This window comes from Eulemur rufifrons, chromosome 19 (genome assembly GCF_041146395.1).
Source record: "Eulemur rufifrons isolate Redbay chromosome 19, OSU_ERuf_1, whole genome shotgun sequence".
Taxonomy (NCBI): domain Eukaryota; kingdom Metazoa; phylum Chordata; class Mammalia; order Primates; family Lemuridae; genus Eulemur; species Eulemur rufifrons.
In genome coordinates, this window is record NC_091001.1 from 36,049,505 (window position 1) to 36,074,544 (window position 25,040).

General features: G+C 44.6%; 1 protein-coding gene across 4 annotated transcripts in view; it reads right to left on the reverse strand.

Moving 5' to 3' along the window:
- Nucleotides 1–25,040, reverse strand: part of NCK2 (NCK adaptor protein 2) — a 132,401-nt gene that overhangs the window by 52,303 nt on the left and 55,058 nt on the right. For all 4 annotated transcript variants that reach the window (XM_069494034.1, XM_069494037.1, XM_069494036.1 and 1 more), the window contains exon 2: nt 16,202–16,387. The gene's annotated coding sequence lies outside the window, so the exon portion shown is untranslated. The remainder of the gene's footprint in view (nt 1–16,201; nt 16,388–25,040) is intronic.

A 25,040-nucleotide genomic window follows, 5' to 3' on the forward strand; every position in this document is an offset into this window, starting at 1 on the left:
GGGAGAAACCCCTGCACACGCAGTGTGGTAAGTTTGTTGTGACAGTACAGTGGGAGGAAAGAGTTTGTTTCTTCCACTCACCCTCCTTATTTCACTGAGAAAAACAGAAGCAATCAGAAGGAAACGTGCCTCTGCCTGTCCCTGCATCACCAGGGGTGAGCTGTCTGGGGCCCCTCTGCGGCCTGGCCTCCTCTGTGCGCTAAATTCCACTGCTTCCGCCTCCAAGAGGAATCTGCCCCTACAGTGATTCCCTCCAGCCACTGTGTCTTTCCTGATCATCCTAACGCCTGTCTCCTTTGTAGCCAGGCACTGCTCTCCACAGAGCTATCTACACTTGCTGTCTCCACTCCCTCCCCAACCTGTCCCTTGACCCAGTCCCTGTGTCACCTGCATCAGAACAGCTGACACCCCCACCCACCTCCCACCCGCACCCGCTGCCTGGATCTGCCTGGAGACACACAGCCCTGCCTTCCCTCCCTTGCTGAGTGCTCCTGGCAGGTTCTGATCTAGAGGTGGGGGCGGCCAGGCTGGCTGCAGGCCTGTCCTCCATCCTCCACTGTGGCTGTGAGTACCGCCCATATGCTGCTCCCACACCTGGGTCTGCACCCACTGCCCCTCCACGCCAGATTTCTACACCCAACTGCCTACTGAATGTCTCCATGTAGATGTCCAGTGCACCCATGAGGTGCACTGCCCATCTCATGGGACCAAACAGAATTTCTGATTGTCCCCACCAAAAACAAAAGAAATCTGATCAAATATCCAAAATAACAAATACCTCCGTGCCGTATCAGACAACTATTCACCTGGTTGCTCAGGCCACCAATCTGAGACTCATCGCTCAGACTCTTCTCTCAATCCCCATTCTTTTCACCAGCAAACCCCACAGGCCCGCCTTCAAACACGCCTCAAATCCACCCACGTCTCTCCCCTGCACTGCCCCCCCCCACCATAAGCCAGCAGCACCTCCCTGGCCTGTGCAACTCCCGACTTGTCTGCCCCCACCCACCAACACTCCAGGCTAGTTCCCCATTGGCAGCTTTGTGATACTTTTAAAACTGAAGGTGATCTGTGTCCCTCCTCTGCTCAAACCCCACCGCAGCTTCCCATCAAACTAGAATCAAACCCAGAGCCTTTACTAAGGCCTAAAGTACCTTGGGGCGGGGCTGTTTCTCCAAACTCAAGATTCTCACCTTGGGATCTTTGCATTTGGTCCTGCTGCCTAAAATGCTCTTCCCCAGATATCTGTGTGACTCTGTGCTCCCTTACATTGTTCAGGCCTCTGTTCAAATGTCCCCGCCCTCGCTCCTCTCTCATATTCCACCCCTGATTACACCCAACTCTCTGCCATGCAAACCCGCCCCACCTTACCTAAAATAGCTGCCGCATCATCCTCGATTCCTTGCCCTGTTTTCTCCTTTTCCCTCCAGCACTTTCCATGACCTCAAACACATTCTTATTTACTTTTGTCTCAGTGCATGTAACTTCCTGAAGACAAGGACCTTGTCTCCTTCTAAACCGAGAAGTAGCAGGGTGCCTAGCATGTGTATATACGCAGCAAACATTTGGAAAAGTGAACGGATGAATGGCCTAAGGGGGCCCTCTCTCAGGTCTCCATCCCCACAGTCAACACCAGGATACAAGATACCTATAAACTACTGCATCCTTAGAACACTGAAGCCCTACTTTATAGGTGGATTCAAATTTAAGATGCTTCATTTAGAACAATCCCACTTCTTGATATGTTCATTGTTGTTCTACATAATAAGAGGTCTTATACTCATCATGGGAGCCATAAAAGAATTCCATTAAAAAATTTAATACTAACTCAGTTACTCTGCCTAAAAGGTTGGAAGTACAGGGATTATACATTAATATTCATGAAATACAGATGGATAATGAAGAGTGAATCTTCCAACTCTTTTTAGCAACTGATTAGAGCAGCAACAGATAATGAAAGATAAAAAGTTTAAGAACGCTCATTCAATTACTGAGAAGGCACAGCCTAAGACTAGATTACTGACCTGGCAAAAAAATAATTTAAGTACTTTTAATGAAATTCCAACATTAAAAATTTTGCATTTACCTTTATCAACCCCAAAATTTAATTTAAAAATAGGCTACTAAACACTGAAACAACACAAAATGCACATAGCCCTTTCTGCAGAGCTGTGAGAACACAAAATTTTCTTGTTACATGAAATATTAAAGTTTATAAATAGTGGTATCTATCGTCAGCATAGCAAAAGACTCTGTGTTCTAGTTACACAGAAAGTCTGGCCTAACAGTGGATTTCCATGTAGGAATTACTGATTTTCATAGACCAAAATATGATTACATATACTGGTAAAGAAACTGTTGCAAGCAGCACATATAACGACAAAGGACTTGTCCTCACTTGTCTGCCCCCACCCATCAACACTCCAGGCTAGTTCCCCGTTGGCAGCTTTGTGATACTTTTAAAACTGAAGGTGATTTGTGTCCCTCCTCTGCTCAAACCCCACCACAGCTTATATATATCGACTATATAAAAAATTCTACAATTCGACAAGAAAAAGACCAACTCAGTTGAGAAGCATTGCACAGACAGGCAGCAAAAACGGTGAAGAAACATTAAAAAAACAAAACAAAACAAAAAAACCTTCAACCTCATTTATAATCTGAGACCACAATAAAATACCATTTCACACCAGAGGGGTAAAAATGAAAAAGGCTGATAATGTAAGTGTTAGGAAAGTTGTGAAGCAGTGGGAATCCTCCTATTCTGCTTGAGAAAGTAAAATGGAATAACAACTTGGGAGAATAACCTGGAATTATCTTATCAAGCTGAACTTTGACATAAGTACAAGGGAGCAATTTCACTCCTGCTTGTATGCAATAGAGAAACTTGCACAATTGATGCTCAGAGCAGCATTGCTTATGACAGTTAAAGAAGAGAAATAAATAACCCTGGTGGAGGGGAGATAATTGGGTGGCCACACAATTCACTATCACACAGCAGTGAAAAGGAAGAAACAGCTTCCCACAATCACATACAGGACTCTTAGAAGCAATACGGGATGGAGGGTTGAGTCAAAGAACTACATACTATGTAGTTCCATTTTCATAAAACACTAAAATAAGCAAAATTAAACAATGTAGTTTAGGTTTACATGTGCATGTGCTAAAATTAATTTTAAAAACCAAGGAGCTGGACATTATCAAAATGCCCACTGGAGGTGCCCAGCACTCATCTCCTCCACAAAGAACCAAAACAACAAAACAACAAATAGATGACCACATGCCAAATAAGAGTGCCTAAGGGAACACTGGAATTCAGCAAGGAAGTGACAAAGACCCTCTAAAGGACAGGAAATCAGGATGACAGCACACAGGAGAAAGCAAAGCAGCCAGCTAGTATTGGCTCAAACCCAAGAGGGACCCCCACTGTGGGGAGAAGAGAAGCTGGAGGACCCCAGCACCCCACATGCCCACCATGGATGGCTGCAATCTTAGCCATAGGAGAGCCCTCAGCCAGCACAGGCTCTGAGCCCAGTATAGGGAGCTCAGGAATCCACACATTGCATCATTTCAGAGAGGGAATTCATGCTGGGATGTACCCATTCCCCGGGATCCAGGTTGCTGCAGTATGGTACCATTTTGAGAGAGGAGCCGCACCACAGTATACCCTGTTGGGGTTCCAGTAGTCCCTGCAGCATCTCCACAGCCTTGGAGCCTTGTCAACATCCCACCACATCCACCCAAAGGGATGCAGTGCTATGATACCAGCTGGACCCAGTGATGCAGTCATGAGCCCAGTATCCAAGCCCAAGATGCGTCCTACACCCTGTGGAACAGGTGGCCCAGCACAGCGGTGAGGCTTTCCCCAAGACAGAGGGACTCCATACAGAGCCTGAGTGACTCTCAGGCAGAGCCTGAGAGCTGCCTGCCCAGGGCCTGCCACTGCCCCCATCAGCGACTCTGCCCTTTCCTGTGGCAAAGCTGCCAGACACACAGCCCAGGGGCCCCAAAACCAGCCCAACTGGCATCCTCTTCCCCAGCAAAGCTGCACCACAGCTTCCACAACCAGTTGCAGCTTAGGCCACAGAGGGACTCAACAATACCACTGACATTGGTTACAGCTGAAGAAATCATATGGATTTCTTAGGTAGAGTGCCTAGCAAAACCAAAGCACTCTACCCAAACGAGACTATAGGACATATCTACAAAAAAAGTCATTCCCTACAAAAACTACTCCATAAAATTACAAGAAGTGACTATTCCACCAGATGCAGAGATATTAATGTAGGGACACAAGAAATGTGAAAAAGAAAGGAAACAATAACACCTCCAAAGAAACACAATATTACTTCAGTAACAAATTCCAAATAAAAGGAAATCTGTAAAATGCCTGAAAAGGAATTCAAAATAATGATCTTAAGGAAACTCAGTAAGATACAAGAGAAAAAATATAGATAATTCTACAAAATCAGGAAAACAATTATGATATCAATAAGAAATTTAACAAAGACATATATATCATAAAAAAGAACCAAACAGAAATCTTGGAACTGAAGAATTCAATGAATGAAATAAATACAATCGAGAGCTTCAACAATAGGCTAGATCAAGTAAAAGAAAGAATTTTTGAACTTGAAGACAGGTCTTTTGAAATAACACAGTCAGATTAAAAAAACAATAAAAAAATAAAAAAGAATGAAGAAAGCCTACATGACATATGGGACACAATTAAGCAAACAAATATTCACATTTGGGGGATTTCCAAAAGGAGGAGAAGATAGGAAAATGCATAGAAAATCTATTTAATGAAATAATAGCTGTCCCAAGTCTTGGAAGAGATATAGATATCCAGATACAGGAAGCTTAAAGATCCTTCAACAGATTCAACCCAAAAAGATCCTAAGGCACATGATAGTGGAACTGTCAAAAGTCAAAGACAAAGTAAGAATTCTAAAAACAGCAAGAAAAGGCATCAAGTCACATAGAAAAGAATCCCCATCAGATTAACAGTAGATTTCTCAGCAGAACGCTTACAGGCCAGGAGAAAATGGAATAATACATTCAAGTGTTGAAAGAAAAAAAAACAAACAAAAAAAAAAAAACAGCCAGCCAAGATTACTATACCCAGCAAAGGTATCCTTCAGAAATGGAGGAGAAATAAAAGTCTTTCCCAGACAAGCAAAAACTGAAGGAATTCATCAACATCACAATAGCTTTACAAGAAATGCTTAAGAGAGTCCTACATCTGGAAGCAAAAGGATGATAGCTACCACCATAAGAACACACAAAACTCACCAGTAGCACAGATACACAAATGAGAAACAGGAATCAAATGTTATCACTACAGAAAACCACCGCATCACAAAGATAAAGAATGAGAGGAAGAAAAAAACAAAGGATACATAAAACAGCCAGAAAACAGTTAACATATAAACACGAGTATATTCTCAACTATTAGTAACAACCTTGAATAAACAGATTACCAGTGACACATCATGCTGATCATATATACCCTTGATATGATGTGATAAAAATGCATGTTACCTCTTGCGGTCTTCCTCCCCAAAACCCATATCCCCAGTCTAAACATGAGAAAAACATCAGAATACTCCCAATAACAAGGCCTTGTACAAAATACCCGACTGCTTAAACTGTCAAGGTCATTAAACTAAGGAAAGTCTGAGAAACTGTTGCAGCCAAGAGGAGCCCAAGGAGACATGACAACTTAATATTAATATAATGTGGGGTCCACGATGGGATCCTGGGACAGAAAAAGAACACTTGGTAAAAAAAATTTTTTTCTTTTTAGAGACAGGGTCTCACTCTGTCATCCAGGCTAAAGTGCAGTGGCACAATCATGGCTCACTGCAACCTCAAACTCCAGCTTCAGTTTCCCAAGTGGCTAAGACTACAGGTATGTGCCACCAAGCCTGGTTAATTTTTTCATTTTTTGTAGAGACAGCGTCTTGCTGTGTTGCCCAGGCTGGCCTTGGACTCCTGTCAAGTGATCTTTATACCTTGGCCTCCCAAAGTGCTGGGATTACAGGCGTGAGCCACCACGCCTGACCAAAAATTTTTTAAATCCCCATGAAGTTTGGACTTTAGTTAATGCTAATGTACCAATAGTGGCTCATTAGTTGTGACCTATGTACCACAGTAATGTAAGATGCTAAAATTAGAGGAAACTAGATGCTGGGTATATGAGAACTCTTTGTACTAGCTTTGTAATATTTCTGTAAATCTGAAATTGTTCTAAATAACCTCTGGGGGGAAGAGGCTATGGGATAGGATCAGGTGGAGAACACTGTAGTTTTCACATTATTGAGAACATTCTAATTTTTTTAAATTGGGAGGTGGGTTCATGGGTATTTGTTTTATCATTATGCCCCACAAGTACATAAATGACTCTTAAGTATTCCGTTTCTATCAAATAATACAAATGGAATTTAAAAAAGAAAGCACACTGGCCAAGCAGAGAGACAGGGGCAGCAAGGGTCAGTATTTCACCAGCTAGCGCTTGATGAATCTAGCATTGCTGGGCCCCAAAGCCTGGCACCCCACTGCCACCTGACTGCCACCCAGGGCCAGGGACCTGAAATAAGGAATCGGCTCATTTGGGTTCTGATAAAAATCATACCTATTTTGGGAAAGGCTGAAGCCTCAGAGAGATAGAGGGTGTGAACTCATACCAAGAGCTATGGTTTCTATCAAAAGGTGACATTTCAGGCAGGGACCACTATCTTCCTGTGGGTATATTGAAAATATGAGTGAATGATGACCCTTCCCTGTATAGAGCATGTTTTAATTTACTAGGAGGTCACACAAGCAGGATCGGATTTCACTCCCACAACAGCCCTAAAGGGGAAGCAGTGACCTGCTCAAGACACCGCAGTTGATCAAAGCTGAGACCCCCATCCTGGCTCTCCTGACCCCAGGGTTAGTGCTTGTGTGCGTAGATTCATGAAAACAGGTATTTCGTTTGCAGTTGCTGGCATGATTTGCAAAGCCTTCTACTGTTTTCAGCCTTGTTTCTTAGACTTCATAAAGCAAAGTCATTACCTATCACATGCTTTAATACTCACTCCACATTGATTAGGGAGGAGGACGTGTTGTCACGGGGCTAAGTATTCTTATGATTGGTGCACCTTGACTGTATTTTATTTTCATTTGATCTACATTAGTTACAGAGTAAATCATTGTGGATTATATTGTATATGAAAACAACAACAAAGTATGGTTAGGCCCCAAATAGGGAACAGGGAAATTTGTTGATAAGGAAAACATATTTTATAGCAATCTTGAAATGAGCCCAATTCTTCTCCACCCCCGCCCTATTTCCATCTTCCTTTTATGACTTATTCATCTATTGCTATGTAAACTTGGAAATTTCTTAGATCTCAAACTACAGACTACTGTAAAAAGAAGAAATGACTTGATCGTTCAAAAACTTTTTTTAAAAAAAATGTTTTAACTTTTAGTTTTGAAATAAGCATAGGTTCATGGGAAATTCCAAAGATAACACAGAGTGGTCCCAAGTACCCTCCACCTAGTTTCTCCCAACGGCTACATTTTATACAACTGCAATACAATATCAAAACTAGGAAACTGACATTGGTATAATGTGTGTGCATGGTTCTGTCATTTATCACGTGTCAGACTACCGTACCCCCCACCCCAATCAAGACACAGGACTATTCCAACACCACAGAGACCTCCCTCGTGCTACCCCTTTTATAGTCACAGCCATCTCCAAACTCTGATAACTAATCTGTTCCCCATCTTTATAAGTGTGTCATTTTGAGAATGTTATATAAATGGAATCACACAGTATGTGACCTTTTGAGATTAACTTTCGTTGTTTTAAAGCAAAAAGAAATTTCATTGAAAGGATAGAGAACATGCTTTGTATGATTTCGATTGTTTGAAATGTGCTGCAATTTGTTTCTTTGGCCCAGCATATGGGCTAACATGGCAAATGTTCTGTGGGTGCTTGAAAAGATGTGATTCTGCTGTTGCTGGGTGGAGTGTTATAAATGTCAATTAGATCCTGTTAATTGATGGTAGTGTTGAGTTCTTCTATATCCTTGCTGAATTTCTGTTTAATTCTTCTATCAACTCTTGAGAGAGAGGTATGGAGATCTCCAAGTGTAACTGTGGATTTGTGTATTTCTCCTTGTAATTCTATCAGTTGTTGCTTCATTATTTCACAGCTCTGTCGTTTGGTTTGTGCTTACTTATGAATGCTATGTCTTCCTACCCGACTAACCTTTCTCTGTCCCTGGTAACTCTGCTTTTAAGTTTCATTATCTGACATCAATATAACCATTCCTGCTTTCTTGCGATTAATGTTCACACAGTATATCTCTTTCCGTTTTTTAGTTTTCAACATATGTACATATGTAAGCATATGAAATGTCTCTGAAGTGTGCCAGGATAAGACAGGGGAGATAGACAAGCTGCTCAGAGGAAAGGACACTCACTTGGCCAGGACTTGGTGTTGAGAGGGAGGGGTATGCAGGAATCAGTCAGGAACAGCTTAAATCCAGGGGGCCTAGAATTGCACAAAGGAGTTCAGAGCCCTTTGCCACATAATCTATTTGGAATTTGGCCCTAATTTAGGAATAAGAAATTTCTGTTTTATTAGTTATATTTCTGCTGAAACAGCTAGGTGATTAGATATTCTATATATCAACCCCTTAAACTTTCCATTCCTGAGGTATTCAAAATGACAGGCCTCCTCACAAACATATCATCCACATTGCAAGCAAGCCACCTGAGGGGACAGGATTGGGCCTCACGGGGCTGGCCTTCTAAGGGATGCAGAACACCCGACCACCCTGCTCTAGAGTTACAAAGGACATAATGCCACCATTTTGGTTAATCAGAAGCTCCAGTGAGATCTTATAGATCTCGATGGATGGATCTCAGCAGCTCCAAACCTAATCACCAGGACACTATGACGTAAAGAGCTCCAATGCTGAAGACTAGAGGATCTGGTTATGTAACAGAGCACACTGCGATTGTTTTTTGGGGTATAGCGTAACTGACAGAGCGGAATGTATGTACACTGCCTCCTGTAAAGTTATAAATATTTCCCATCCCTCCACTCTGCTGGTGACCCAGATAATGGCTCCACTGGGCAAAAATAAGGGCTCCATCAAAAATTTCTAAAAGAAGAGAAATTACCATTGCCTGCTGTGTGATAATATGGACTCTGCTATGCGATTTCCCTGCCGACCCTTCTCCAGGAACCCACTGTCCCACAAGCCAGAATCTCCGCAGTAGAAAATCTGAGGCATGGGAAGAAGCAATTCGAGCTCCCGTTTCTGGTATGTTCTAAAGCGCTACAGTGCCCCGTGCTGCTTCCTATTTCTCCATTATATTGTGTTAAATTTCTGTGCATAAGACAGGTCTCCACTGAGTGTTAGCTCAAGATAAGGATCAAAGATCAGAATCCACAATAAACACTAGTCATGGGCTGGGATTTTTAAAGGTCTAATGAATTATCTAAAGTGTGAATACGTGAAAACCCCCAAATGAAGGAATTCAGAGTAGGTCTCTTTAGGGAAGATCAAGGTGACAATGCAGATGCCCAGGCCCTGTCCACCTACTCCAGGCTGGTCTGAAGTGGACCCTGAGCGTCCCAGGTGGCCCCTGTGTGCAGCTGCAAGCACGGGCTTACAGAGCTTCCCCGGGCCTGGAGAGAGCAGAGAGGCAGGCGCCACGCCATGTCTACCCCCACTCCAACCCCACCAACCTCCCTCCACACCTGACACCACTCAGCCCACAGAAGCCAGCCCTAGCTGCTTGCAGCTTTCCTGGAATGCAGACTCAGGTGGTAGACAAGCTCCTGGGCTCACTGCAGTTGGGAAGATGGGGGGACTGGTGTCCCACACACTCTGAACACATTTTCCCACAGAATTCCGCAGGGTACGGCAGCCCGGTTTGTGGTACAAAACTGCCTGTCCAGACTAGGCACAGTGGCTCAAGTCTACAGTCCCAGCACTTTGAGAGGCCAAGGCAGGAGCATCACTTGAGCCCAGGAGTTTGAGGCTGCTGCGAACTGTGATGATGCCACTGCACTCTAGCCTGGGCGACAGAGCTGTTGCCCTACATCAAAAAAAAAAAAAAAAAAAAACCTGCCTACACAGCACTGCCCTTAGAATCCTAAGACTGCAGATGCAATGTCATCTAACCTCTCCCTCCATGTCACTGCCATAGAAACCACACCGAGGCAGGTTAACACACAGCCATGAGATCGAGACACCCTGATTCTTCCAGAGACCTCTGCTCCAAGCACAAGCTGCAGAAGCTAGAATCTAACCACTGAAAAAATATGACCAACATTTTATAAAAACTGTCCTAAAAATAAGCCCTCAGGCTATGAGATAGGAGCATTCAAAGAGGTCTGCACTGAGCCCCTCCTACAGGAGAGACTCCAGCAGACAGGGCTCCACGCAGGGAAGATGGTCCTGTCCCTGCCTGGAAACGATGGCTTTCCTAGCACGTCCGGCCTTACCCTCTGTGAGCACGACAACAAAGCCTACAGGGCCCCTGGGAAAGACTCTCTAAATACAAGTCCCACTGGGGGTGGGGCCTCAGATCTGCGTTTCCCACTCGTGCCCCTTGATTGCTGCGGAGGGTCCAAGCAGAAAGCAGCGTTCTATGGAAACACGACAATAATGGACTGAGCACTCCACACATGGTCTGCGAAGGGAGGTGCAGCACGCACATATGAAATAAGGAGAGAACAATTATAAACAGAACCCACAGGGAATGCTGGCAGCATGAGAGGCAAGCAATTTAGAAAAACTACTAAAAAAACCTCCAACTCTAGAAGCCTCCCCACTCCCCGCTGACCCGGCTGTGTCCCTGGAGGGGGCAAGCTACCTGAGCACACTCAGGAGAGATGTCCCCGCTGCAGGGCCCCTGGCCTGGAGTCCACGCCAGCCGGGGACTGCTCCTGACCACGGCTTGGTAACGCTGGGGTGGCCTCCAGACAGGAAGGTCACAGAACAAGGGCTTTGGTCAGGAAATAGCCACAGCAGATTCAAAACCTGGGTTATCCTTACTCCTCGCAGGCAGCAGTCAAGCTCAAATCTCACCCATTAACTTGTCAGTGTGATTGCCGGTCAGGTGTGACGGAGACGCAGGGCCAGCCCCCACAGTTACCCGGCAGGGGGGCACGGTCACCTTCTGCCCCAGCGAGCACTGAGTGGTTACTCGTTTCCATCCAAAACTTGCATCCTGTTAATAGACTGCTTGTTAACACAGTCCCACAAATTGTTCCCCTTAAACTGGGATCTCTTACGGTCTGATTTATTCATGTTTTTACAACCATTTTACATCCTGGAGCCAGTGCCATTTCCACAGAAAACATTTCAATGTCACAATAAAAGTCAACGGGAAAATTGATTCTGATAGGCAGAAACCTAAAACTCCAGATGCTTCCCCCCCCCCCCCCCCCGCCCCCAGCGAGGCATCGCAGCGGCATGCCAAGGCGGAGGCATGAGGTCCCTGGGACCACCCCACCCCGTGTTCCACCAGACACACTTCACACGAAGGACAGTTCTGTGGTTTCCCATGTGCTCCCAGACCCGCACGCTCTAGCGGTAATCCCATGAAATATTCTCATGCTGGCAGAGCAATTTATTCTTAATCACCAGTTCAAGGTCTAGTCTGCTTAGAGCCTACCCTGTGACACACACACGACAGGAGCAGACTTTTCGTTTCCCTAGAGGAAGGAAGTCAAGAAAGAAATACACTCTCTACTTTTCCTAATTTTAGAATCTCACCTGCAGCAATGTCTTCATTTCAAGCTCCGTGGGGCTGTTCCTTTCGCACTGTTCTCTCACATCCACGTCATCCACGTGCCTGGCCTAGGGACTCTTAAAGTAAGACAAGGACAGAGTATCCGTAATCCAACACTCAGGTGTGGGGAAAAAAACCCAATAAAATAAAATGAAATTCACGGTACAGCAAGAAGGAAAGGCTTTGGGTCAGGAAGACATGAGCTCCCAGCCTGATCTACCCACAACGAGCCCCGGGCTTCGGCCGAGTTGCTTAATCTCTCAGAGCCTCACGTCCTGGTTCAAGGTAAGCATTCGGACAATGGGTTGTCACCATGTCATCACCACGGTGTGTCAGAGATGGCAGCCTGGATGGCAGAAAGAACACAGCTTATAAGCAGCAGACCTTTGTCGATAAAGCTGCTGTACATGCTCAACTCTCTGGCCCTGGGCAATCCCCCTAACCTCTCCTGAGGCTTGATGTCTCCATCTGTCCAATGGGGACAATAACATCTGCATTTGAGACCAGAGATGATACACAAGAGGTGGCAAGCCCTGTGCCTGGCGCCTACCAAGCACCCCCTAGGTGCTTCCACTGACTACACCACGAGGGGAATTGTAGAATCGATGCAACAATATTTTTTTTCTTAGCACCTTTCAATACTTATTGAGCAATTATTTAGGCAATTATCACAGATCTATCCACTATAAAAACTAGAGCATCAAAGGCTGAGGTCATCTCTCAACACTTGGTACCCTGTAAGGAAGAAGCAATTGGTCCAGGAAGCGCCAGTGTGCTGCAGTAAGGAACAGGGACAGTCACCCCTATGTTGGTAGAAACTTGATAAGCTACTCCCAGGTATCAGAGACCTCTACACTCACACCTGCACTAGTAGCTATAGCCCTACAAATGTAATGACGGAGCAAAGTATGTAAAATGTCTAAACAGTCCTTGTGGAGGCCAAGTCAGCTACCAGCAGTCTCCAAAATACCAAAAAGCTGGGATATGATAAAATAAGGAGCAAATTTAAGGTGATATTTCTAAGTATATACACTCTGGGGAAAACTGTTATTAAATAAATTGAGGCTAATAGGAAGATAAATAGTAACACTTTCCTTTACTACAAGAAATATTACTGGTTAGTGTTTTTATGAATGTAGGAGTGACAGGCTTAACTTTTCATTTCCTCCTGCTCACTGCTCAGTTGAACAGAGTTGCCAGCTTCTGCAGTAGCAGGGGAAGTGACGTGCATGGGATCACTGACATTTACACCTGGGTATTCACGCCAGCAACTGACACAGCTTGTGAAATCCAGGCCGGTTTACTGAACTTAGCCCTTGTCACCTAAGCCATTGCCTTTCCCACCTCATAATACTGACATCCTTCTACCCGTCCCGCTGGGACACTTCTCTCCTAGGAAAGCCTCCAGTAGCTCTTCATAAGGTAAAAAACCTTCAGCACAGCATACAAAGCCCTTCACACACTCCAGACTCTAACAACAACAGTGAGTTACAGTCAATTCTCAAGTATATATGGGAGGATCGACGCACACGATCTTACGCGTTTGTGCACATAACAACTCTGGTATGAAAGGAAGGAGTTTGTCACCACACTTTTCCCTTGCTGTCCTCTCCCCAAAGGAGGCAGGTCAGATCCAGGAGGTCCCCAAGACCTTGCTCCTTCTCTCCAAAGGAGAGATGAGAGTCCAGGGCAGGAAATGCCTGCCTGGAAGCAGGGGCTCAGAGACCCAGCACAGGCCCCTGTGGATGCAGCTCAGACACTCCTACCCTCCTCAAACTGCTCTTTTGGCCCAGCCCCAGGTGCCCGTCAAGCTGGCGCAGCACAAACCTTGAGTGCCTAACAGCTGGGAGGGGCGCCCAGGCTGACATCTCGCCTACCATTCTGCCAGGCCAGCACTGCTCTCATTTCTTTCTGACACACCAAACGATAAGGCTGGCTGAGCTAGCGCTTTTCCTGTTGGCACTTCAAAGACCACTGACCAAACAGCACGTGCCTTGTCCCCAACCCAGTGTTGTTTAAGTGAGCTAGAGTCTCAGGGACTCATTAACCAGCTAGTCTACCCAGCCTGCCCTGTGCCAAGGGGACCCACTATACCTCCATACCAAGTCCCCCCATTCTTTAAAACTTGTTCCAAACGTAACATTCCCTGGCTTTTCCCGAGTCCTCCCCAAAGGGTCAGTTCTCCCAGCCTTGGGTACCAGAGACTGGCCGTGAGAACCTCTGCTACAGTGGTTGTCACAGACCCAAGCTGCCGGGGTCCAGCCCCATTCCACAAGAGCATGAGCAAGGGTTTCTGGAACTATATTTTATCTGTTTTCTTAATTGCTAAAACAGTCACTGCAAGAAAAATAGCCTAGAATACAGGCTACTACATACACTCATAATAAATACTTACTACATGAATTGCTGTATCTCATGACCTTCCAAATGAACATTTTTCTAAACACAAAAGTAAATTTCAGTAAACCAGGGTTTTGTGTGGATTTCTTTATGACATAAAAGTAATCCTTTAGAATTAAATGGGTACAGATATATTTGTAACCATGTTTGCATGCAATCTATTCATGGTTCTTCATATACCATCTTGTCTGCGTAATACATGTTTACTAGATGCTCGTGGAAAATACATTGCCACGAGTGAGCATGTACACTTCTTACCTCAGCAGCTTCTGAATGAGGACCAACAATAACTTCAGGGCTGTTAAAGTCACTGATGATCAAGAACTTTCTAAAGAAGTAGTGTCAGATTCTGATGCTAATGAATTATTAATAAATTCTGATGCTCAGATCTGAGGATCTGTAATTTCTAGCTTATATTCCATTCCCTTGAAATCTGACAAATGGATTGAAATGTGACTGCATTTCCAAATGACTCAGTCTTAAAAAGTTCCACTTCAATGACTATTTTTTTTAAAATCTGAGTTACGCTGGGTTTGAGAAGAGTGTTCTTATGTAACAAAAATCTCCTAGGATAGGAATGGAAACACCCTAGTGGTGTCTGTCTTGCATGGGTCCGAAAGATGGAAGTGGGAGTGCCCTATGAATGCAGGAGGGGATCTAGAGCTAATAGGGTCAAAAACACCCTGGGGTGGGCAGGGCCAGACACACAGTGTAGGGGGAGGGAGAAAGGAGGAGGGCAGGGAACCACGCTGCAAAATGTGAGCGCTGAGCCCTCCATTCCAAACCAGGACCTAGCTCTGGAAATCAGAATGAACAACTCCCTAAATAGCGGGAACCATGTGTCACTTTCTCCAAAAGAATCATAAACGATAACAAGGCAAAGACACCAAGACACTTAATCCTATCCTTATGAAATACTACATATTAATTTGATACTGTTCTGAATATCATACATCTAAAGGAGGCATAATTGAAATTAAAAATGTTCCAAAAGATTTTTTTTTAAAAAGCGGTCGAGGAGAAAGAACATATTCACAAAGTTTTTTTGTAGTAGTAGTAATAGATCAAGTAAAAGGAAACTCTAATTTAGATCAAAGTAGTAAATTTATAGAAACCATTATACCAAGAGATTTTACAGTCCGACATTATAGATTTCAGAATACTTTAAAACAGTTTGTAAATAACAGAAGCAAATTATGGTTTTTAAGGAGAGCTTGTGTACTGCGTGTTATCCTTGCAGTTCCTTCTGAGACAAAGCTCTGGAGGTGAAATTATACCTTCCCTTAAAGCACTTCCTACTGCCCAGCCAGGACAGAACACCAAATTAACTGGATCACCAAACAGTAACTCATATCTTAAATCAAACGGCCCACACTATTTGTTAAGGCTAAGAAATATTTTTGTTACACAGCGTCATGTTCTTGCCCAGTGTCTGTTGTTACAGGACCCGAGGCCCAAACTCCACATGCTGCATTACACTTACGGTTTTATGGTAACACACAAGCAGATTTCTCATACAAGCAGGTAAAAACCTTTCTGAGAATCCCTCGTCAGTTTGCAACTCTTTTGATGGAGACTTACCTTCTTAGCATCAAAGCTGGAGTCAAACCTTTACTAGACTGAAAGCACCCTGAAAGCAGTTCTGATCTACCTTTGCACGGCCTGTCCCAACACAGGATGCAGGAGGCACCATCAGCACACATTCGAGAACTGTGCGCCGAGCGAGATTTGTGGGGGCCGCACCATCTTACAGGCTGGAGCCGCCTCCTGGCTACACCCTCGAAACCATCGCCTGCTAAAGCAGGAACAGGGATCATTGAATTTTGAACCAGGTCCCTTGAAAGCTTAGATTTCATGTGGTTCAACAACTCGGGGCTACATGTTTCGCCACTGCCATTTTACTATTTAAAAACCTCCTGTCCAGATGAAACATCTGCGGCAAACACAACAACTTCCCCCGCCTATTTTAAGCAGAAAACTGCAGACTTACCTTTGGCACACAGTTATGAGAGGTGACTGGAAAAACACAGAACTCTTCAAAAAGATGAATTTTTCAGCTGATTACACCTCTGAAGTTACAAAGCTGCAGGAATTCTCCAAATGCTCAAATCCAACTCAAATCTCAGCAGAGAAGTATAATCTGGGACGTCACTTGTATAAAAGGAACACATGAAATCTAAAAAGACATAGAAAGAAGCATCTTTCAGGTATGCTTGCTTGTTTGACTTTAAGTAATCACTTTAAAAAAATAACTGGTTATTTGCCTGAAACCAATGTTTTTATTAAAATAATACACCCTAGAAAAAAAGGTGCTGTGTGTCCGAAGACCTCTGCCAACACACAAATGTCCTCACCTTTCCCACCTGCCATTCCCTGGGCGAGCTCTACACAGAGGTGGGGGGAGGAGAACCACTCTCTGTGAACAGCTGGTGGAGGGAAGTGATGGCGGGGTGGGGGGATAGCCAGAATAATCGAGGCCCTGAGCTCCCAAGTCCCTTCCAGGCCTCCTCCTACCAACAACCCCACCCCTCAACACCTTCCCCAAACATAGGGGAGGCTGCCAGGGGGCAGGAGGCAAGTGTGGCAGCTTAATTAGGGAGAAGGGTTGCAGGGGGCTACTGTTTAGAGGCCCATTCCTCTTGGAGGTCTCTAGCACTGGCCAGTTACTGAGAGATTCCACCAACTGGACCCATCACCTTGGGCTAAAAACATCCTCCCTCACGACCCAGGAAATCTGACACTAACAGTCCAAAACCACAGGGAAGTTAAGCGGAGAAGAGCCAGGCAGAGGACACCCACAGCTCTCCCTCCCGGTGGGGAGAGCCTGCTGCTGCGTTTCATCCAGGACACTGGGAGATGTGTTCAGTCTCTGGCTCACCTTTTCGGGGGGACCCTGAAGCACTCCGTGGACTTCGAGCTCACTGACATTTTTAATCACATTTCAAACCCAGTGGGGATCTGTCTTGACAGTTCACTCAGAGAAGATCTATTAATTCATCCCTAGCATGATTATGATCCAAAATGTTAAATGCCCCATAGAAAAAAATCGAATTCTATTTTAGTCAAACAGAAAAAGACAATTCAAGCAGGGCTATCATAAAAATGTTATAAGGCAAGTTCATAAATTTTGATTTAAAATTAATTCCTCTTTATGCATTCTCTAGCATTATTTTAAAGGCTGCATGATTTTAAAATATATATGATTTAATGCCAGGAAAAGGTGATGACTGAACACAATGGGAATACCAGATCTGGGCGAGATGTTAAGTGTATACTAGGAAGATTGCTCTTCTCTCTGCTCTCAAAATGGAAACATTAGTGCAGGACTGAGGTCTCAACTGAGGGGTCCTGTTCCTCATGCTGACGTTGCCAACCTCGTCCACGCCGCTTACACAAGAAGGCCACCAACACAGGGCAGTGGGCGGGGCATCATGCCCCCGAACACCACATCTGTAGTTGTATTTTCAGGGGTATTCTAGACATGTGTTGTATTTTTAAAATTTTAAGTGGACAGTGAATTTGCCTGGAGTCAGACTTCCCTGGGCCAAGGCTGGGGAGGTGTTTGTACAGCTGTTTGGGTTGTCCTGACACAGGCCTCCCTCAGTGTGCATGGTGCTCTCAGGAGGGCTATTATGTAATCCTTCCAATAACCTTCCAAGATAGATATTAATACCCAAATTTACAGAGAAGTTAACTTTTTCAGGAACACTAAAGGTTTTCCTTAATAGTCTTTCGAGTCAGAAACTAACTGGTCTTTAAAACTCCAAATCCAATGGTCTTTGCACACCCCTAGTCTCTTCTGCACTCGAAAGACCCTCACCATGACAAAAGAGGACCCAACTCGGGAGCAGCTTACCTGCTAGCCCCAAGCAAAAGAGCAACCAACTGGATTTGGAACCTAAGTCCTTTGCTACTCGGAGTGGTGGGCAAGTAAGAACACAGTGCCTACGAGCACAAGCTGTAAAGGAAAAGACACAACGGAGCAGGACTTGAACTAATGGAATAGCTCTAATGAAAGTGAAGCTGTTTAAAATCCATTTAAAGGTGCCAGTGGCCATCTGGGATTCAAGTGTGAAAAATGAAGGTTTCAGTGTTTTCCTTGAGAAAAGCACTCCATTGGCAAACTGTCAATGCACAAAGCATGCACCTTAAATAAACATAGTGATCAAAACCTCTCTCTTTGCGGGTTTAATTGAAGTCTGCCCACTATCTATGTTTAATGTGAGGCTGCTACCTCATTCGAAACTTCTGTTAAGAAAGAACATTTCAAATCGGGTCTTAATTACAACCTGTGATCTAAATCCATTGGAAAAGAATACACTTTTGTGCAAAAAACTGTATCAGCCTGCAAGATAAACATCCACAAGGTCACTTGGATGATAGAAGGCCCTCACCAAAGGATTCATCCAAGGATTTTCTGTGCAGCCAGCTTTAGGGAGATAGGACTATAAGGAAGGGGTGGACGCTTTTCTTTAAAAATAACTCCACTAGCACCATGTGCATCTCCTTTTAGAAATAAAAAAGGGCAGGGGGAGGGGGGTAAATAGCAATTAACACACTGATACCATAGGTATCTCTTCACTTTAATTTGGATCATTAATAACACAAAATTTTACCACTGCAAAATCCAAGGGATTATCTGAATTCTCTGTAACTGTGAGATTTCCTTTTTTTTTTTTAATACCCAACTAAAGCCACAACCAAGGCTCCTGCGGTCTTTTCAGAGGCGTTTAGCTGCAGCGTCAGGCGAGTGTGGTGGGCACACCCAGGTGGCACTGTCTGTCGCAGAAGCAGGGCTGGGCATGGAGATGCCCCAAGCAAGTCGTCCTGGCCCATTCCACATTCCGAGTGCCTGCTGGTGGCAGGGACAGCATCTTCTGGTGGTCCTGGACTGGTTCTTCCCTCCTTCCAAGTCTGGGAGGGAGGTCAAGTGCTGCGGCCCGTAACTAACTTGAGTTACTCCAGTGGAGCCCGTTAGGGTTAAGGAGAGGGCCGTGTGGCTTGTTCTGATGACAGCCCAAGGCCGTGTGTCCTGTGGGCACAGCGTCACTGGACACTGTTACCCTACCTGCATTAGAGCTGGCCTATTTGTCCAGACAGCTGAAGTCACCAAAAGGCTGAAGTCAGCCTTCAGAAAGCTCAGGGGACCCCACGTGTCCTACTTTCTGACTGACAGAAACGGAGACAGGCAGGAGAAGAACATGCACTGGTCACAGTGAGGTCCCACCATGGCTTCGCCTCTCCGTCAGCCTCATCAATCTTCACAGCAACCCTGGGGGTTACATCTTACCATTCAGCTCAGGAACTAAACCACCAGATGCCCACAGCCAGAATCTGAAGGCACACTTGTCTGATGCTAGGGCCAGAGTCCTCTTTCTCCTGGCAAAGATCACCAGGAAGGGGGTAGAACCTTGACACTTGGCAAATAACATCGCTGCTGCCATCTGTCTGGGGTCTCCGCCACCCTGGGGGGCTGGCTCCAACCTCCCAAATCAGGTGGAAGCTGTGTTAGGCTGCGTCAAGAAGCAAGCCCAGGAACACACACAACACCTTCATGTTCAAAGGTCCTGTTTCTCTGAGATGTCAGTGTGGCAAAAAAAGACTTGTTTGACATCATCTGGATTAGTAATGGGCAAAACCTAGACTCAGGTGTGCATCATAACCAAATCTTTTCTTTGTGACACACACCAGGGAACTGCCCCAGACCTCTAGTCTACAGATAGAGCTAAAGGCAATCGTCTTCTTTTATTTACAAAAAAAAAAAAAAAAAAAGAAGCATAGGCTTTGGGTCTCAGAGCTCTCCAACGCCCCATCTTGACCTCCCGGCACCCCCACCCCCCAGCAGGCTCAGCAGCGGCCCGCAAGCGGGTCTCCAGTTCAGAATGAATACAGAGGCGTCAGTGCCTGCCCAAAACAGCACGGGGTCAGGACCGTCTGGGGGACCGCTGGCAGGACTAGCTGTATTTCATTCCTACTGAACTACTTGGAAGAAAACCTTATTCAAGCGGGAAAACACTGGCTTCAGACACTGAACAAAGCTCCACAAGTCTCCTTGAGTGGTTTGGCTGAAGTTCAACCCGTGCGGACTGACGCTGAGCAGCTTAGATGTGTTTATCAATCCGAAACTCAAAGGCTTCCAAGGAGATGACCTCAGCTGTCTCTTATCATCCCGTGCACGGTGGTTCCCAGGCTGGGCTCAGAGAAGACCGGAGTCCACAGGCTAGTTTCAACGCTTCAAAAAGCCTCGCTGAATTTAGGATTTTTTACTTGAGATAAAGCTGTCCTGAAGAGGAAAAATATCAAGTTTCTCTGCACTAGGCTGGAATGATACCAATTCCAAATAGTAATGCTAGTTATCAGGTTGATTAGATGTTGATTAATAAAAATGGGAGGGAATAAACTACTAATTTCTAACTCTCTAAATAGCCACAGAGTGGCTGAGGTGGGTGTTTTGGGGAGGAAGATAACTAATTGGTCAAATTTTAAGCTCTGTCAGTTCTAAATTCTAGAATGACAATTTCTGCCTTCAAATATCCCAGGACTGAGAAAAGAAATAAACTGCAAGCAGTGGGCCAACCCAAAATATGGACCAGAAAAGGTGTCAACAAGGGTGACAGGGCTGCAGGCTTGACTCAGCCACCACCCTGGGCACTTGACCCCAATCCTGTTGGGGCACATGGGAACAGCCCTTAAAATTATCAAAAATTGATGATATGGTGCCAACAATTCATCAAAGCTTATCTAAAATAGCATAAGAAAGTCATAATGCAAAGCTTAATATGAATTTACATTTTATAGCCTGCTGCCTAAAAATCCTAACATATAGAAATTTGATTAGTAACATGCTTTCCAAAGGTTTATAAAGCTTTCTGTTTACATATTTAATGCTAGCCTCTTAAACGCAACAGCACTCCACCCTCCAAAGGTCTGTTAGGTGTTTCTCCAAGATCTGCCCACAGGTCCAAACCACTAGGAGTTTCCGTCATCAGCACAAAAGCCTTCTATACATCTCAGCGCCACAGCTAGACAGTCTGATTACATACATAGCATTTCTAACAGGCTCACCCGCATTCTTTATTCCTCATCCACAGGACTGATTCATCGTCTAGGTAGTGACAACACCAATAACAAACATGCTGACAAAAATAAACTTTAAACACTAAAATGCACTATTGAATAAGAGCTGTGCAAACCTCATTTTCTGAAGGAGGGAAAGAGAGAGGGAGGAGTGGAGGCAGTCAGGGGAGCAAATCCTTTTTCTCTCTCTCTATTCACCCCACCAACACACATAGATTTTTTTTTTTTAACAGAACTTTAAAACTCAGGCCAGAAGGCCAGATACAAGCTATATTTAACAGTGGTCACAACGAATAAATTTAGGGAGTAGAATCAGGAGTGAGAAGCATTACTTTACTTTCAACTTTATTAATTTCTGTAACATGTGAACTTTTACAATATGTTTTCCTTTGGTCACGAAGGCCAGCTATTAGACAAAACTGTGCGCTCTCCTCCCCACATCTTCTGCCAAGCGGAGGCCGGGAGTGAACGAGGGTGGGGGCTCTTCCTTCCTCCCTCCCTCTCACGGGGCCAGCCACCGCTAAGCAAGTCCTCAGCATCTGCCCCTCTGCAGCCCCCTGCCCTGTCACCATGTCAGATCTCCACTGCTGAAACAGCAGCCGCTACCTCTGCCTGGAAGCCCTCTTCCCTCTTCCCTGGCCCTCCCTGCTAGCTTTGGGAACTCCCTTCCCACCCTCATTCAAAAAGCTCTTCAAAAGCCCCCTCCCACGGGAAGACTTCCCGATGGCTCCAGGGTCAGTTAAACACTTTGTCTTCTGGGTCCCTTTAGTGCCTTATAGTGTTTATTACACCGTGGAGTCCTATGTATCCCCATCTGCTACGGGCTGAATTGTGATCCCCAAAATTACTATGTTGAAGTCCCAACCCCCATACTTCAGCATGTGACTGTATTTGGAGATAAGGTCTCTAAAGAGGTGATTAAGTTAAAATGAAGAACGTAGGGTGGAACCCTAATCCAATAGGACTGGTCTTCTTTTAAGAAGCGGAAGAGATACCAGGAGTGTACACACAAAGAAAAGACCACACAAAAACACAGCAAGAAGCAGCTGTCTGCAAGCCAAGGAGAGACCCCAGAAAAAGCCAATCTCATCAATACCTAAATCTTGGACTTCCAGCCTTCAGAACTGTGAGAGAATAAATGTCTATTGTTTAAGCCCCTGGTCATACTTTGTTATGGCAGCCTGGGTCTTTCATGAGACTGTCAACCCTGAATTCTCAAGACATGTGACACATACAACAGGAACTTGCAAAACGTTTCCTGAGCAAATATAAATACAAGAATGAGTGAATGGAGGGACTCGGTGTCAAAGCCATCAGATGACCCACGCTGCCCCTCCCAGCTCCCTCCTCCAGCATCCCAGAGAAGAACTGATTCTCCAGTTTTCAACACCTATTCACCCTACAAACTCCAGTTTAGGCATCTCTACCTCTGGGACCACGGGGCTTCTCCTACACAGAAAGTCTAGCCTTCCCTTCCCTGCGCAAAGCCCTAGAGTAGCACCCATCACACTGTAACATAACCATGGTATTTTGCATTTTAATCATGATGCTTCACCATGTGCACACAAAAGTACTCTGTCACCCAACCTCAACCTCAACAATTACAAACATACAGCCACCCCCACAGCCCTCACTAGATGACTACAGATAATTACATGCAAAAATCAGTCTGCCTATAAACACTTCAGTGCGCCTCACCAACAGATAAGCACAACTCCGTTACCATACCTAAAATAATTAATACACTAATACAAATCTCATATCTAGTTAGCGTCCCAATGTTCTTGGTTGTCCCATAAATGTCTTTCTATAGACGATTTATTTGAATCAGAATCCAAATCATGTCCACCAATTACAATTTCTGTTTCTTAGAGCCACTTTAAATCTATTTTAATGACAGTGGGTTGAAGAGGCTGCGTGATTTGCCCCACATACGCCGGCATTCTGTCTCCCTGGTGTCTTTCACGTGCGCCCCCATCCCTGGCATTTCCGGCACACTGGCGATCAGCCCCGGGACTCCTTAGGTGGGAGACACTGATGTTCTCCAGAGCAGGGACCCAACACTGACCACGTGTTCAGCACTGAGAGCAGCTCAATTAATCTGTGATTTAGTAAATGAAACAACAAATTAGAGGCACTAAAGAATCAGCAAGTCTCGCCCCTTCCTTTGCCTTTCCAGGGCTCACGTTTCCAAATGGGATTTGCCACAGGGTTGATGGCCCTTCCAAGGCCCTTCCAGAAGTTAAGGGAAAGCCTCGTTCTCCTTTTCCGGAAGGGAACAGGTGTGTGAAACTTAAGCCTAAAAGTTACATAATCATCTTAAGCATTGAATGATAGCATGTTCTTCTGATTTTAAGAAAACTATTAAAAAAAATAACTGCCTGTGGGTCGGATCAGCCGATGCAGGGACTCGAGGACTGGCACAACTCCACCAACTCCAGAGAGGCTGGTGTCACTGATGGATGTTCTCAAACCACCCTAGGAAGCAGGCATTTTATGCCCCCAAATGATCCTGTTGAGAAACATAATGCCATTTTGAACCTAAGTTATATACAGATGTTTGCATGCCAAATAATTTTTCCCTATGTTTTTTCTATGAAGGAAAAGGTGTACTTTTTCCCTAGCAAAGAACACTTATATTGTCTTATATAGATCCGACGGTTCTCCCTTAGTTCAAAATTAAATCAGAAACCTCAAAACCTTTATTTCCTCTGCCCTTCAAGTAGAGCACCTGGGTATCTTAGAACCACATATTAATTTTAGAGAGAACACTAAATATGCGATGCCTGCCATTCACGCACACATGCATCATAGGGCGGAAACATCAGACAGCTGTTCGGTCAGGGCCCTGGTTCTAATTAACTCAGGATTAAGACGCTGGGTCCCCAAGTGTATGGGCTGTAAGGGCTCATGCAAATTTTACTATTTCGGGGATTCAGAGTGTTACCCAAACTCTACCTTTGTTCCAGATTACATCACTGGTCTTTTAAGAAATCACAACAAGACTCTCAGCATGAAGGTGCAAGATATAATTTTTACAGCAATTAGACCAAGGTATGGGTTAAAAAAGGCTGAGGCCACCCCATGACCTTTAGTGCTCGAGAAGTCCCTGGGAGTGTAGAGAACAACCAAACTGTGGAGAAAAAGGTTGAGACAGATCTTGTAGAAAGGTTGTTTGTATCTTTTTTTTTTTTTTATTTGTAAGTTGCTGGTACCTGAGAAGTCTCTCCAAGGGAAGGAATTTGCTTCTTTCTAAGAAACCATGAAAAAACTCACTGCATATCCTCCTCTTCCACCTGTGTAAACACTGATCAACTTGATTTGTTTCCCCCATTCTTGAGTGGCAGTGATGCTCACATAAAGTGTTCCATAAATGTATTCCATAAAATTCCAGCAAATGTGGAATAAAAAGGAAATTTTAAATTTCCCATTTAAAAAGAGCCTAATAAAGATATGGAAACAACGTAAGTGTTCATTGATGGGTGAAGAAATTAAGAAAATGTGATATATATGTGTGTGTGTACACACACACACACACACACACACACACACAAAGGAATACTATTCAGCCCTGCAAAAGGAGGAGATCCTGCCATTTGTGACAACATGGATGAACAGGGAGGACATTATGCTGAGTGAAATAAGGCCAGGCACAGAAAGACAAGTACTATAGGATCTCACACGTAGAATCTAAAGAGGTCAAACTCATAGAAAGAGAGAGTAGAATGGTGCTTACCTGAGGCTGAGGAGTG